Genomic DNA, 14,049 nt, shown 5'->3' with positions numbered 1-14,049 from the left:
TGCAGCTGTCAGAATATCTAAGGCCAATCTGTTTTGTAAAACCACCTTTCTAATTTGTATTTGTTCAGCATTAAGAGCTGAAATAGCTTTTTGAGAATCTTGTAATGCCTACTCAGTAAAATTAGTCAAAGCATCCACTTGTAACATAACATATGTAGTTCCCAAAGAGGGAACAAACACTGCAGCCAAATAATTATACCAGTGAAATACAGACCTTGCCCACTGAGTTTTAAGGTGGGTAAATTAGCAGGCTTTTCTGGAAGCTCTGAAAATATGAAGCCATGAATAAAAGCTAGACCTAGGGTGCATCTCGCTATCCAGCTAGGGGGAAGCCATGCCCACAGGTAAGAGCCACATATCCAATAGGTCCTGTTTGGAGCAAGCCAGCATGACTGAGATATCCAGTCCCAATCAGTGCTTGGCCAGGCTAAAGGAGGATCTGAACTGGGGTTGGAAATCATGGGAATGATTACATTGCATATTTCCTGAAGCAAAAATCTCAACTGTTTCCAATCATTATAATTAAATTTTTGGCTAACTTCTGGGGATGGCTCTATTTGTTCCCAGAACATAGGGGCACTAGATATTAGATGTCCTTTTTCAGGAGTTAGCCATATAAGCTCATCCCATATTTGATAAACCTCAGGTAAAAAGCCACCAGATCTAGACCCATTTACCTTATGTGTAGTGAAATAGTCATTAAACCAAGACAATGTATAATCAAAATTAAAAGTCACCTTATGTCCATAGTTAAAGCACAAAGTGTTGCACCAGCCCATCTTAGGGTTGTTAGATGTCATCAGATTAAGAAGACGCATCATATATGATTATTGTCTAAGGTATTTGCAGACTTGGCGAAAGTATTTTCCTTGAAGTGGAGCTGTCCACCAAGGGAAGCCTTCAACTGATGAAGAGAGGAGCACTCTGCAGACCCGGCAGTTAGACCGATTGTGAAATGCAGCATAGGAGTGAGTCCAGGACAGGAAGGCATTGTCTTTTGTGTGTGTGTGTGTGTGTGTGTGTGTGTGTGTAATAAAGTTTTATTAAAGTATAAAGGAGATAGGGAAAGCTTCTGACATAGACATCAGAAGGGGGTAGAAAGAGTACCTACTTGCTAGTGTTAGCAATGGAGTTACATATTCTCCAATGAATCCAAAGAATGTCGGGAAGTTGTAAAGGCCTCACCAGACCTACTCCCACAGTTTACATTTTAAGATAACAGAATTAACCAGAAGGTTTAATCCAGAGACTGTCCTCAGGCAGGATACATTATTGTTATATAATCCTAAGGAATGTAGAGGGGAAAAAAAGTAAAAAGTTTGTCCTTTCTTCCTCCTTGAGTATTCCAGACCTTTCTCTCCTTGGGGACCCCTAGACCTACCTAGGAAATGACTCTCTCATTCCCCCCTTTTCTTTTAGGAGAATTATGTTGCCAAGGGAAAGGGGCATCGTTTTTTTTCCATAACTACTTCCTGCTGTTTAGGGGCGTGGTCCCTAAATTGTTAAGGCAACATATTCTCCTAACCCTCATATTGAGGGCCTCTGATCAAGGGGGCCCAAGAGGAAGGCGTTGTCTTGAAGATCAAATGGCAGACTCAGGATTTTTGGAGTCGGCAGAAGTAGGCTCACATAGATGATCAGGCCCATCTGAAAAGTACAGTCAGAGCATAGAAAGTGAAGACATAAAATGATGTCACTTAGTTCTGGTCAGGGTGGCACCTCTTAACTTGAGTGTGATGCACCCACGAATCAATTCCTGGCACTTTGACAGCTGTGGGAGAAGAAAGAAAAACCTGGTAAGGGCCTTCCCAGAGGGGTGTGAGGGACTGGCCCCCAGATTCCAATGTTTTTATCAGAACCTCGGTTCCTGGCTCAAATAAAGGCTTGCTTAACTCAGAGGGGTCAGGAGTCACCTCCCAGAGTTCCGTTAATGCCTGTTGAAAAGCTGAGAGCTGAGTTACCTATTTAGTGAATTCTAAGGCTTCAGGGTCTATAACAATGTCTGTGCATAAGAAAGGTCTTCCATAAATATATTCAAAGGGGGACAGTCCCTCCTTTGGGGGGGCAGTCGAGCCCTCATTAAAGCTATGGGTAGAACTTTAATCCAATTGTCCTGCATCTCTTGAGTTAATTTGCACAGATGTCTTTTGATAATGTTATTAGCTTTTTCAACCTTTCCTGAGGATTGGGGTCTCCAGGAACAGTGTAAGTGATATTCTCTTCCTAGCGCTTTAGACACCCCCTGAGTCACAGCAGCTTTGAAGGCGGAGCCTTTGTCCCTCTGAAGCCTCTGTGGCAGCCCAAACCTGGGGATAATTTCATGGATTAAAATTCTTGTAACCTCCTTAGCCTGTTCACCACGACAGGGAAAATCCTCAATCCATCCAGTAAATGTATCCACCCAAACCTGTAAGCAAGAATATCCATTAGCTTTTGGCATATGAGTAAAACGAATTTCCCAGTCCTCTCCAGGATCTTTTCCACTTCGTTGTAATCCAGATTTTGCTAGCTTTTCAGTCTCTGGGTTATTTTTCTGACAAACCTCATATCTTTTGATAATGTTCTTTAAAGTGTTCATTACATTTTTACCTTCAAACAAATGAGAAGCCATCTGGTAAGTACTCTCTACATCTAAATGAAAACTCTGGTGTAAACCCTGGAGAATTTTCCATTGAGCATTTTCAGTGTTGTAGCCATGAGTTCCGGGAAACAAACTCACTCAGAAGGACAATGCAGATAGTGGAGTGAAGTTTATTACACCTACCGGCCCAAGGCAGAGTCTCCTCTTAGCCAAGGACCCCGACCAGTTTTTGTGAAAACCTTATATACCCTAAGTATACGAGCATAAACCCACCTCCCCAAATTGTCTGAAACAAAGGAAAAAGAAAGATACAATCAAAGTTAACCCGCGATCATATGCCTTAAGCCTAGGTAGGTAACAGTGGACAATTATCAATAGGCTTGTGGTCATACCCCAATAAGCACAATAGAATATATGATTCTACTCGGTTACACAGATAATTAGGGTATTCTTTTAGGTGATGGAGCGCCCTGGGGCTCTTAGCTCTTCCTTCCATGGGGCCTGATTTTCCGGTTGGTATGTCGTTTCCATAGATAATGGGCATATAGCTCAAAGTCCACAGTCGGGCCCAAGATGGAGTCCTGCTTTCAAGATAGAGCCTGTTCTGTTTCCTCCTTCATCAGGAATTATTAATCATCCATCCTCGGACTGTAACCATCCTTTATCAGTAATCTTTGCTCCTTTTTTCTCATATCTTTCTAATTCTTCCTCAGTATATTGTGGTTTTTCCTGTTCCACAGGACCTGTCCAGATCAAACGTGTCTGCAGAGAAGGGGTTTCATAAAGTGCTGCTTTTCTGGCTTGAGATTGCATCTGTTAGGTAGTTAGAGTAGGGAAAAGGAGTCCAGAATGGCGGTGGCTAAAAGATAAGGAAGAAAAAAGCCCGAGAAAATAGAACAAAGGAAAGTCCGAGGACCAGAGCGAGGACCTCAGGTAGAACAAACAACACTCCTGGCTAACCCAATTTACATAGGGCAGGCCCAGGGGGAGGGGAAAAAAAACATATAAAAAGAGGAGGCAAAGCGTGCGTTCCCTCCCCCTCCCCCCTCCCCTCCCCCTCCCCTCCCCCTCCCCTCCCCCTCCCCCTCCATGCGCTGGGGCGCTCTTCTCTTCATGTCTTTGGGTCAACATGCCCTCACACCTCAAGGATGGATTTTCCTGTGATTATCTAAATAAAAAAGAGCTGCAACGCTGAGCTGTAGCACTGATTTGTCTAAGAGCTATAATACGGTCCGTTCGAGACACTGAGAGCTATAACACAGTCTGTCCAAGACCAGAGAGCTGTGACATGCCAGGGACTTTAATGTCCATCACTCCAAATCTTTGTTGTAATGAGACAGAACCAAAGAGTATACACTCGCCTGACACATCCAAGTACTGCATTTCAGACTCTTGTTGACTGATTCTTTGCAGCCAAAGATGGAGAAGCTATATACAGTCAGCAAAAATAAGACTGGGAGCTGACTGTGGCCCAGATCATGAACTCCTTATTGCCAAATTCAGACTTAAATTGAATAAAGTAGGGAGAACCACTAGACCATTCAGGTATGACCTAAATCAAATCCTTATGATTATACAGTGGAAGTGAGAAATAGGCTTAAGAAACTAGATCTGATAGACAGAGTGCCTGATGAACTGTGGACGGAGGTTCGTGACATTGTACAGGAGACAGGGATCAAGACCATCCCCATGGAAAAGAAATGCAAAAAAGCAAAATGACTGTCTGAGGAGGCCTTATAAATAGCCGTGAAAAGAAGAGAAGTGAAAAGCAAAGGAGAAAGGAAAGATATTCTCATTTGAATGCAGAGTTCCAAAGAATAGCCAGGAGAGATAAGAAAGCCTTCCTCAGTGATCAATGCAAAGAAATAGAGGAAATCAACAGAATGGCTAAGACTAGAAATCTCTTCAAGAAAATTAGAGATACCAAGGGAATATTTAATGCAAAGATGGGCTCAATAAAGGACAGAAATGGTAGGGACCTAACAGAAGCAAAAGATATTAAGAAGAGGTGGCAAGAATACACAGAAGAACTGTACAAAAAAGATCTTCACGACCCACATAATCATGATGGTGTGATCACTCACCTAGAGCCAGACATCCTGGAATGTGAAGTCAGGTGGACCTTAGAAAGCATCACTACAAACGAAGGTAGTGGAGGTGATGGAATTCCAGTTGAGCTATTTCAAATCCTGAAAGATGATGCTGTGAAAGTGCTGCACTCAATATGCCAGCAAATTTGGAAAACTCAGCAGTGGCCACAGGACTGGAAAAGGTCAGTTTTCATTCCAATCCCAAAGAAAGGAAATCCCAAAGAATGCTCAAACTACCACACAATTGTACTCATCTCACACGCTAGTAAAGTAATGCTCAAAATTCTCCAAGCCAGGCTTTAACAATGTGCGAACTGTGAACTTCCAGATGTTCATGCTGGTTTTAGAAAAGGCAGAGGAACCAAAGATCAAATTGCCAACATCTGATGGATCATCAAAAAAGCAAGAGAGTTCCAGAAAAACATCTATTTCTGCTTTATTGACTATGCCAAAGCCTTTAACTGTGTGGATCATAACAAACTGTGGAAAATTCTTCAGGAGATGGGAATACCAGACCACCTGACCTGACTCTTGAGAAACCTGTATGTAGGTCAGGAAGCAACAGTTAGAACTGGACATGAAACAACAGACTGGTTCCAAATAGGAAAAGGAACATGTCAAGGCTGTATATTGTCACCCTGCTTATTTAACTTATATGCAGAGTACATCATGAGAAACGCTGGGCTGGAAGAAGCACAAGCTGGAATCAAGATTGCCAGGAGAAATATCAATAACCTCAGATATGCAAACGACATCACCCTTATGGCAGAAAGTGAAGAGGAACTAAAAAGCCTCTTGATGAAAGTGAAGGAGGAGAGTGAAAAAGTTGGCCTAAAACTCAACATTCAGAAAACTAAGATCATGGCATCTGGTCCCATCACTTCATGGGAAATAGATGGGGAAACAGTGGAAACAGTGTCAGACTTTATTTTGGGGGGCTCCAAAATCACTGCAGATGGTGATTGCAGCCATGAAATTAGAAGACGCTTACTCCTTGGAAGGAAAGTTATGACCAACCTAGATAGCATATTAAAAAGCAGAGACATTACTTTGCCAACAAAGGTCCATCTAGTCAAGGCTATGGTTTTTCCAGTAGTCATATATGGATGTGAAAGTTGGACGTTGAAGAGAGCTGAGCGCCGAAAAATTGATGCTTTTGAACTGTGGTGTTGGAGAAGACTCTTGAGAGTCCCTTGGACTGCAAGAAGATCCAACCAGTCCATCCTAAAGATCAGTCCTGGGTGTTCATTGGAGGGACTGATGTTAAAGCTGAAACTCCAATACTTTGGCCACCTCATGCGAAGAGCTGACTCATTTGAAAAGACCCTGATGCTGGGAAGGATTTGGGGCAGGAGGAGAAGGGGACGACAGAGGATGAGATGGCTGGATGGCATCACCAACTCGATGGACACGGGTTTGGGTAGACTCCGGGAGTTGGTGATGGACAGGGAGGCCTGGTGTACTGTGGTTCATGGGGTCGCAAAGAGTCGGACATGACTGAGCAACTGAACTGAACTGAACTTTCTGGATTGACAGTCAGCCACCTTTGGCTGACTCCCATCCCTGCTCTGCCCTTTGCAATGCATAACAGCTACTTCTTTAGAACAATATATAGCAATTAAAAGGCTCTCGATCTTTCTGAAATGCTTAATAGGTTCTCCTAGTGCTGTTTTAAACTTTCTTTCCGTATTGCAGCATGAGCATGTAAAGTCAAATAAGCATATTTAGAATCAGTGTAGATATTTCCTCGCTGCCCTTTGCTTAACTCTAGAGCTCAGGTCAGAGCCACAATCCCCTAACTAAGCACTGGTTCCCTGGGGGAGAGATTTTCTTCTAAAACCTGTTCAGCCATCACCACGGCGTAACCTGCTTTATGCTTCCCATCCTGAACTAAACAACTGCCATCTGTAAATATTTCCATGTCAGGATTGTCTAATGAGATATCCATTAGATCTTCCCGAGCTGCATAAAGTTAGAAATTGGGGACAATTGTGATCAGGTGTTTCATTTTCATTCTCAGGAAGGAAAGTGGCAGGATTTAAATTTCCACAAACTTTAAGTTTAGTTATTGGTCCTTCTAACAACAATGACTGATATTTAAGAAGCCAACTGTCTGTCATCCAAGTATTAACCTTAGAGTTTAAGATTCCACTCACATCATGAGAAGTACAGTATGATTTCATCCATTAATTATTTTGAGGGCTTCAGGTGTTAATAAAGCCATTGGCCCAATTACTCTTAGACAGTGTGGCCACCCACATGAAATTACATCTAATTCTCTACTTAAATAAGCAATAGGTTGCTGGTGAGGCCCTCGGGATTGTGTCAAAACTCCCAAGGCCATACCTTTTCTTTCAGTTAAAAACAAATTGAATTCTGACCCTGTTGGCAAGCTCAAAGTGAGAGCTTGCAGGAGAGCAGTCTGAAGAGGCTTAAAAGCCTTTTGAGTATCTGGAGACCAAACCAGTTTGTCGATTTTGGCCTGCTGAGTCTCAGTTATGAGTTTATATAAAGGCCGGGCAAATTCCCCATAACCCGGGATCCACATGTGGCAGTAGCCTGTGATTCCTGAAAATCCCCTCAATTGTCTTAAAGTCATAGGTAGGAGATGGTTTGGTATAGGTTTAATTCTCTCAGGGCCTGTGGCTCTAGTCCCTTCTGATATGATTAGGCCCAGATATCTAACAGATTGTTGACAAAGCGGAGCCTTTTCCCTTGATGCCTTGTAACTGCAGCCTGCCAGAGAGTTTAAGAAATCTTCTGAGGCTTGTGAACAAGCTTCCTCTGTCTCAGCACAGAGCAGAATATCATCTACATATTGTAGTACCACTGCTTTGGAGATATTAAAGTTTTGTAGATTTCGTGACAAATTTTGCCCAAATAGGTGAGCGCTGTCACGAAATCCCTGAGGCAAAAATGTTGAGGTTAACTGAAAAGCTAGCTGCATAGGGTCTTCAAAGTCAAATAGAAATTGACTTTCCTCCGCCAAAGGCACTGAATGGAAAACATCTCTTAAACTAATTACTGAGAAATATTTGGCTCGTTCAGGATTTTTAGACAATAGAGTATAAGGATTAGGCACCATGGGTGTAAAGGAACTACAGTTCATTTATTATTCATAAATCTTGAACTAGTCCCCATTTACTAGTTGGTTTCTTTATACCCAAATTAGGAGTGTTGCATGGACTGTTACAGGGAATTAATAGCCCCTGCTCCTTTAAATTCTCAATGATAGGTTTTAACCCTTTCTTAACCTCAGGTTTCAGTGGATACTGGTTCTTATATGGAAATAAGTATGGGTCTTCTTTAAGCTCTGGGGATCAAATCTACCCCAGTTTTTCAGGATATAGTTCAAAGGAGTGAGTCTGGAATTGCTAGTTCCCATCTGTAAGAGAAAGAAAAAAGCATTGGAGACCCCTGGCCTTCCTGCCTGTTACCCTCTCAGATAGATGGATGGATGGGTGGACAGATAGGTGGATGGATGGATGGATGATGGATGGATGAATTGATCGGTGGGTGGATGGATGGAAGAAGGTGTAAACAGAATGTGGTCCATTTACACAGTGGACTATGACTCAGACATAGGCTACAATGTGGATGGACTTGAACACACAATGCTCAGCGAGAGAAGCAGACACAGAAGGACGCACTGTCTTGGTCTGCTTGGGCTCATAGCAAAATAGAAGGCTGGGGCCTTCAGCAATAGGAATGCATTTCCTGCAGCTCTGGAGGCCAGACGTCAGAGATCAGGGTATCAGGATGGTCAGGTTCTAGTGAAACTCGGTTCTTGGTGGGGGCTGGGGTCTTCACTGCGTCCTCACATGCAGGAAGGGCTGAGGAGGCTCTTTGGGGGTCTGTTTCATAAGAGCATTAATCCCATTCATGAGGTCTCTACTCTCATTACCTCATCACCTCCTCAAGGCCCCCCCTCCTCACACCATCACCTTGGGGGTTAGGTTTCAACATGTGCATTTTGAGGGGGACACCAACATACAGCCCAGAATAGTCACAAACTATATGATTCCACTTATAATAAACATCCAGAACAGGCAAATCCAGAGACAGGGAGTCAGTAAGTGGGGCCTGGTGCTGGGGGAGGGGAAGGGCAATGGGAGGACCTGAATAAACCCTGCCCTTTAGGATGTTCAGGAATAAGCCAGTTCTGACTCCATGTTGGAACTGTGTCTTTGACTTGCTCTCCATTACTTTGTTACTATAATCACACAATAATGGCCTGCCTCAGAGAATCCTGCCCCTCTGCCTGACTGTTAAACTAAAGTGCCTTTGTTCAGAACCCTGTCCACCTGTGGATGCCAGGAAGGAAGAGATTAACACATCCCCCTGCCTGAGGTTTGGCATTCTCCCAAGGTATTTGCAAGATTAACAGCTTTTTTGGTTTGTTTCCTCACCTCCTCCTCTAATTCATAAAAGAACCTGGCAGCCAGAACCCAACAAGAGGGTTATTTGGAGGCATTGATCATCAAAATTTTGGTCAGCTGGCACTTAGGATGCAGTCGTATTCCTTGCCTCAACATCCAGTGTCATGTGGCGGGCACAGCAAGCTTGGACCCCTGACCCGTGTCCTCAGCTGGTTTTAATCTGCATCCTAAGCAGCTCTGTGCCAGCTGCAAAGAGAGGGAGGCTGTTCACACGCCCCTCCCAGGGCACGGGGCTCACATGGGCAGACCCCTCCCAGGGCAGGGGGCCCGTCTGGGCAGGGCTCAGCACACAGGAACTCTGCATGTAACCCTCATTGCAGAGCGCCCCCAGCCCTCCTCCCAGTCAGAGTTGGCCCTGAGCACCTCAGAGCAGGACCTGGACTAACAAACAGCTGCTCCTGGGCAGGTCAGTGACCCTGGGCTTCACTCTGTGTGGCCTCTTTCCGGCAGGTCTTCCAGAAGCTTCAACTGCACCTGGGACCCTGGGCCTGTCTCCACCCACTACCCCTCCTCTCCCTGACTCCTAGGTTCCTCTCTTTAGGAGAAGATCTTCTTGAAATTCTCTCCCATTCATGGGCCAGAAAAAATGATTAGAAATCAAACCAGAGCTGCAGCCCATTTCTGGGAGGAAAAGAAAACGAAAGAAGAAAGGAGGTAATCATTTTGGATTATCTATTTTAGATACAGATTTCTGAGTATATGTTAGTCCTGACCTCCTAATTCATCTTTGCTCTTTCAACTTTTTTGGAACCCTCTGACTGTGTTTGAATTCTCGGAGTCTCTTTTTGTGCTGTAAAGTAGTTTGTCTACTTCCTTTTAATTTTTGCCTAGTATTCACATCATACACTATTTTCTCCCTCTGTCTGCCTGACTAATGTCTGACCTTCCAAGGTCCATCCTTGTGGTGACCAGTGGAATAATTTCACAATTGCAGTGGCGGTCTTTCATGGTTGAGTTGTGGTCCGTTGTATGTATGTACCACATCCTCTTTAAGCTTTAATGTGTCAGTAGACATTTTGCTGGATCTGTGTCTCGGCTGCTGTAAGCAGTGCTGCAGTGAGTGTTGGGGTGCATGTGGGTTTTTGAATGATGGTTTTCTTGGGATATAGGCCCAGGTGTGGGAATGTCAGATCCTAGGCTTAGTTTTCTGGAAAGTTGTTGTTGTTGTTGTTTTTCCCTAACACAGGGAGGCTGTCCTTTCTAGTGGCTGTTGCCAATGTCCATTCCCACGTACTGGGTAGGTGGGTTCTCTCTCCTCCTGGCTCGCTCCTGCATTGTTGTTTGTGACATGTGAGAATGGCCATTCTGAGCAGTGGGATTTGATTTATCATTGTCACTTTAATTTACCTCTTCCTGTAATAATTAGGGATGTTCAGCATCTTATCCTGGAGAAGGAAATGGCAACCCACTCCAGCGTTCTTGCCTGGGGAATCCCGTGGATGGAGGAGCCTGGTGGGCTGCTGTCCATGGGGTTGCACAGAGTCAGAGGCAACTGAAGCGATTTAGCATGCATGCATGCATTTTGGAGAGGGAAACGGCAACCCACTCCAGTGTTCTTGCCTGGAGAATCCCAGGGACAGAGGAGCCTGGTGGGCTGCCGTCTATGGGGTCGGACACGACTGAAGTGACTTAGCGGCAGTGGCGGCAGCATCTTACCCTGTTGCACGGTGGGGATTTTTTCCCCCTTTATACTTTTCTTTAAAGGGTGTCAGGAAAATTTACCTGTTGCAATTGGCTTCTTGAACATCCGTTGTGTTTGGAAGTTACGTCTGCAATGTCAGCCCCAGATCCTTTCCTGAGGGCAGCTGTCATTCACAGCCCCACAGGCCTTGTTCATTGGAGGTGTGGGTAAGCACAGCCGGTCAGGTTGTACTTACAGGAAATGTCCACTTGGCGGCAGCGCTGTTTCAGGCTCAACTCTCGTTTCTAGGGCAACCAGAGCCTTAGGGGATGTCTGCTTCCTGGGCTGTGAGTCAGAGGACTGTGCCTGAGTAAACACCCGAGGGCTTGTGTCCCCCTGCCTCTTCCCCTAACGCTTCACTCTTCACCTTCCGAATCATCCCTGCCTCGCCCACAGAACCCTGCTGAGGCGCCTAGGAGGCTGCCCTCTCAGGACAGAGGATTGAGCTGGGGACCCCAGCGCCAGTCGACCTGCAGTCTAGGTTACTTTTCAAAGTTCAAAGCCAGAGGGTCAGGCGACCATCCTCTGGTTAAACGAAGGACTCTGGTCGCAGCCAGAGCCAACCTCACAGTACAGGTTCAAGACGGGGCTCAGTTAAGGGCACCCTGCCGGGCTGTTCAACCCTTCTCCTGGCCAGTCGTGGATCCAAGGCCGTTCAGACTCCAGGGATGGGATAGCAGCCCAGGTCCGGAAAGTGGGTGGAAATTAGGCTTTGCTTTTCTTTAATCTAATGGCGATGATATACGGGGATATAGTTGACCTGCCATTTGGTGCTTGTCGTCAGTATACAGCCACCTGATTCAGTACAACATATATTAACATACAGCGTATCTGTTCTTTTATGGATTGTTTTGCCCTTGGAAATCTTGTAGAATTTCAAGCAAAGTTCCCTGTGGTGAACATCAGGTGTTTGTGCAACGTCTGTTAGATATACAGATTTCTGTATAAATGTGGAATTAGGAAGGAAGGAGATAATCCTTGTGGATTACCCATTACAGATATAGTTTTTTGGGTATATGTTAGTATCAACCTCCTAATTCATTCATGGTGTTTCCTTTTTTTTCTTTTTTTGGAATTCTTTGTTTTTCGATTCTCAGAGTCTCTTTGTGTATGGTAAACTAGTTCCTCTGTATTTCTTTTTTTAAATTTTGCCTAGAAGGGACATCTCCTGTTATTTTCTTCCTCTGTTGCTGACTTCACTTAGTATGTGATCCACCAAAGTTCATCCTTGTGGGTTCATTTTCAGAATTTCATAATTTCAGTGGCAGTTTTTCATGTCTGAGTAATAGCCCATTGTATATATATACCACATTTCTTTCAGATTTGATTGTCCATGGACAATTCTTGGGTCTGTGTCTTCGCTATTTGAAGTAGCACTGGTGTGAACATTGGGGCACATGTGTCATTTTGAATTATGGTTTTTTGTAATATAAGCCCAGGTGTGGGTTTAAAAATCCTAGGCTTAGCTCTCTTGAAATTTTTTCTTCTGGACTGTGGAGGCTGTCGTTTCTAGGGGCTGTTGCCAAACTCTGTTCCTAGGGAAGGGGTAGGGGGATTCCATCATCTCCCTCCTCTTTCCTCCCTTTCCTGTTTGTAGACAGTCAGATTCCCATTCTGTCAGATGGGATTAGATCTCTTGTCGTTTTGATTAGCATTCTTCCTGTAATAACTCAGAATGCTGAGCTTCCTGTCCTGTGGCCATTTGTGGTTTGTTTGTTTGTTTGTTTGTTTTCATTTCTTTCTCTTACAGGGAGTGAGGTAAATTTACCTTTGCAGTTGGCTTCTTGAAAGCCAGTTGTGTTTGAAATTTATTTCTGCAATAGCTGCCCCAGGTCCTTTCCTGAGGGCAGGGGTAATTAATGCTTCCAGGTGAAAGTGAAAGCCACTCAGTCATGTCCGACTCTTTGCGACCCCCTTGGAATTCTCCAGGCCAGAACACTGGAGTGGGTAGCCTTTCCCTTCTCCAGGGGATCTTCCCAACCCAGGGATCGAACCCACGTCTCCCGCATCATGGGCAGATTCTTTACCAGCTGAGCCACAAATAGCTCCAGAGGCCTTGTTAATTGGAGGTGCTAGTAAACATGCAGTGGGCCAGAATGCTCAAACTACTGCACAATTGCACTCATCTCACACGCTAGTAAAGTAATGCTCAAAATTCTCCAAGCCAGGCTTTAACAATGTGCGAACTGTGAACTTCCAGATGTTCAAGCTGGTTTTAGAAAAGGCAGAGGAACCAAAGATCAAATTGCCAACATCTGCTGGATCATTGAAAAAGCAAGAGAGTTTCAGAAAAACATCTATTTCTGCTTTATTGACTATGCCAAAGCTTTTGACTGTGTGGATCACAATAAACTGTGGATAAAGAGAAGGGAATACCAGACCACCTGACCTGACTCTTGAGAAACCTGTATGCAGGTCAGGAAGCAACAGTTAGAACTGGGCATGGAACAACAGACTGGTTCCAAATAGGAAAAGGAACATGTCAAGGTTGTGTATTGTCACCCTGCTTATTTAACTTATATGCAGAGTACATCATGAGAAACACTGGGCTGGAGGAAGCACAAGCTGGAATCAAGATTGCTGGGAGAAATATCAATAACCTCAGATATGCAGATGACACCACCCTTATGGCAGAAAGTGAAGAGGAACTAAAAAGCCTTTTGATGAAAGTGAAAGAGGAAAGTGAAAAAGTTGGCTTAAAGCTCAACATTCAGAAAACTAAGATCATGGCATCTGGTCCCATCACTTCATGGCAAATAGATGGAGAGACAGTGGAAACAGTGACAGACTTTATTTTCTTGGACTCCAAAAATCACTGCAGATGGTGATTGCAGCCATGAAATGAAAAGACGCTTAGTCCTTGGAAGGAAAGTTATGACCAACCTGGACAGCATATTAAAAAGCAGAGACATTACTTTCCAACAAAAGGTCTGTCTTGTCAAGGCTATGGTTTTTCCAGTAGTCATGTATGAATGTGAGAATTGGACTATAAAGAAAGCTGAGGGCCGAAGAATTGACACTTTTGAACTGTGGTGTTGGAGAAGATTCTTGAGAGTCCCTTGGACTGCAAGAAGATCCAACCAATCCATCCTAAAGGAGATCAGTTCCGAGTGTTCATTGGAAGGACTGATGTTGAAGCTGAAACTCCAATACTTTGGCCACCTGATGCGAAGAGCTGACTCATTTGAAAAGACCCTGATGCTAGGAAAGATTGAAGGCAGGCGGAGAAGGGGATGACAGAGGATGAGATGGTTGGAT

This window comes from Cervus canadensis, chromosome 17 (genome assembly GCF_019320065.1).
Source record: "Cervus canadensis isolate Bull #8, Minnesota chromosome 17, ASM1932006v1, whole genome shotgun sequence".
NCBI classification, from domain to species: Eukaryota; Metazoa; Chordata; class Mammalia; order Artiodactyla; family Cervidae; genus Cervus; species Cervus canadensis.
This window is presented reverse-complemented; position numbering follows the sequence as displayed.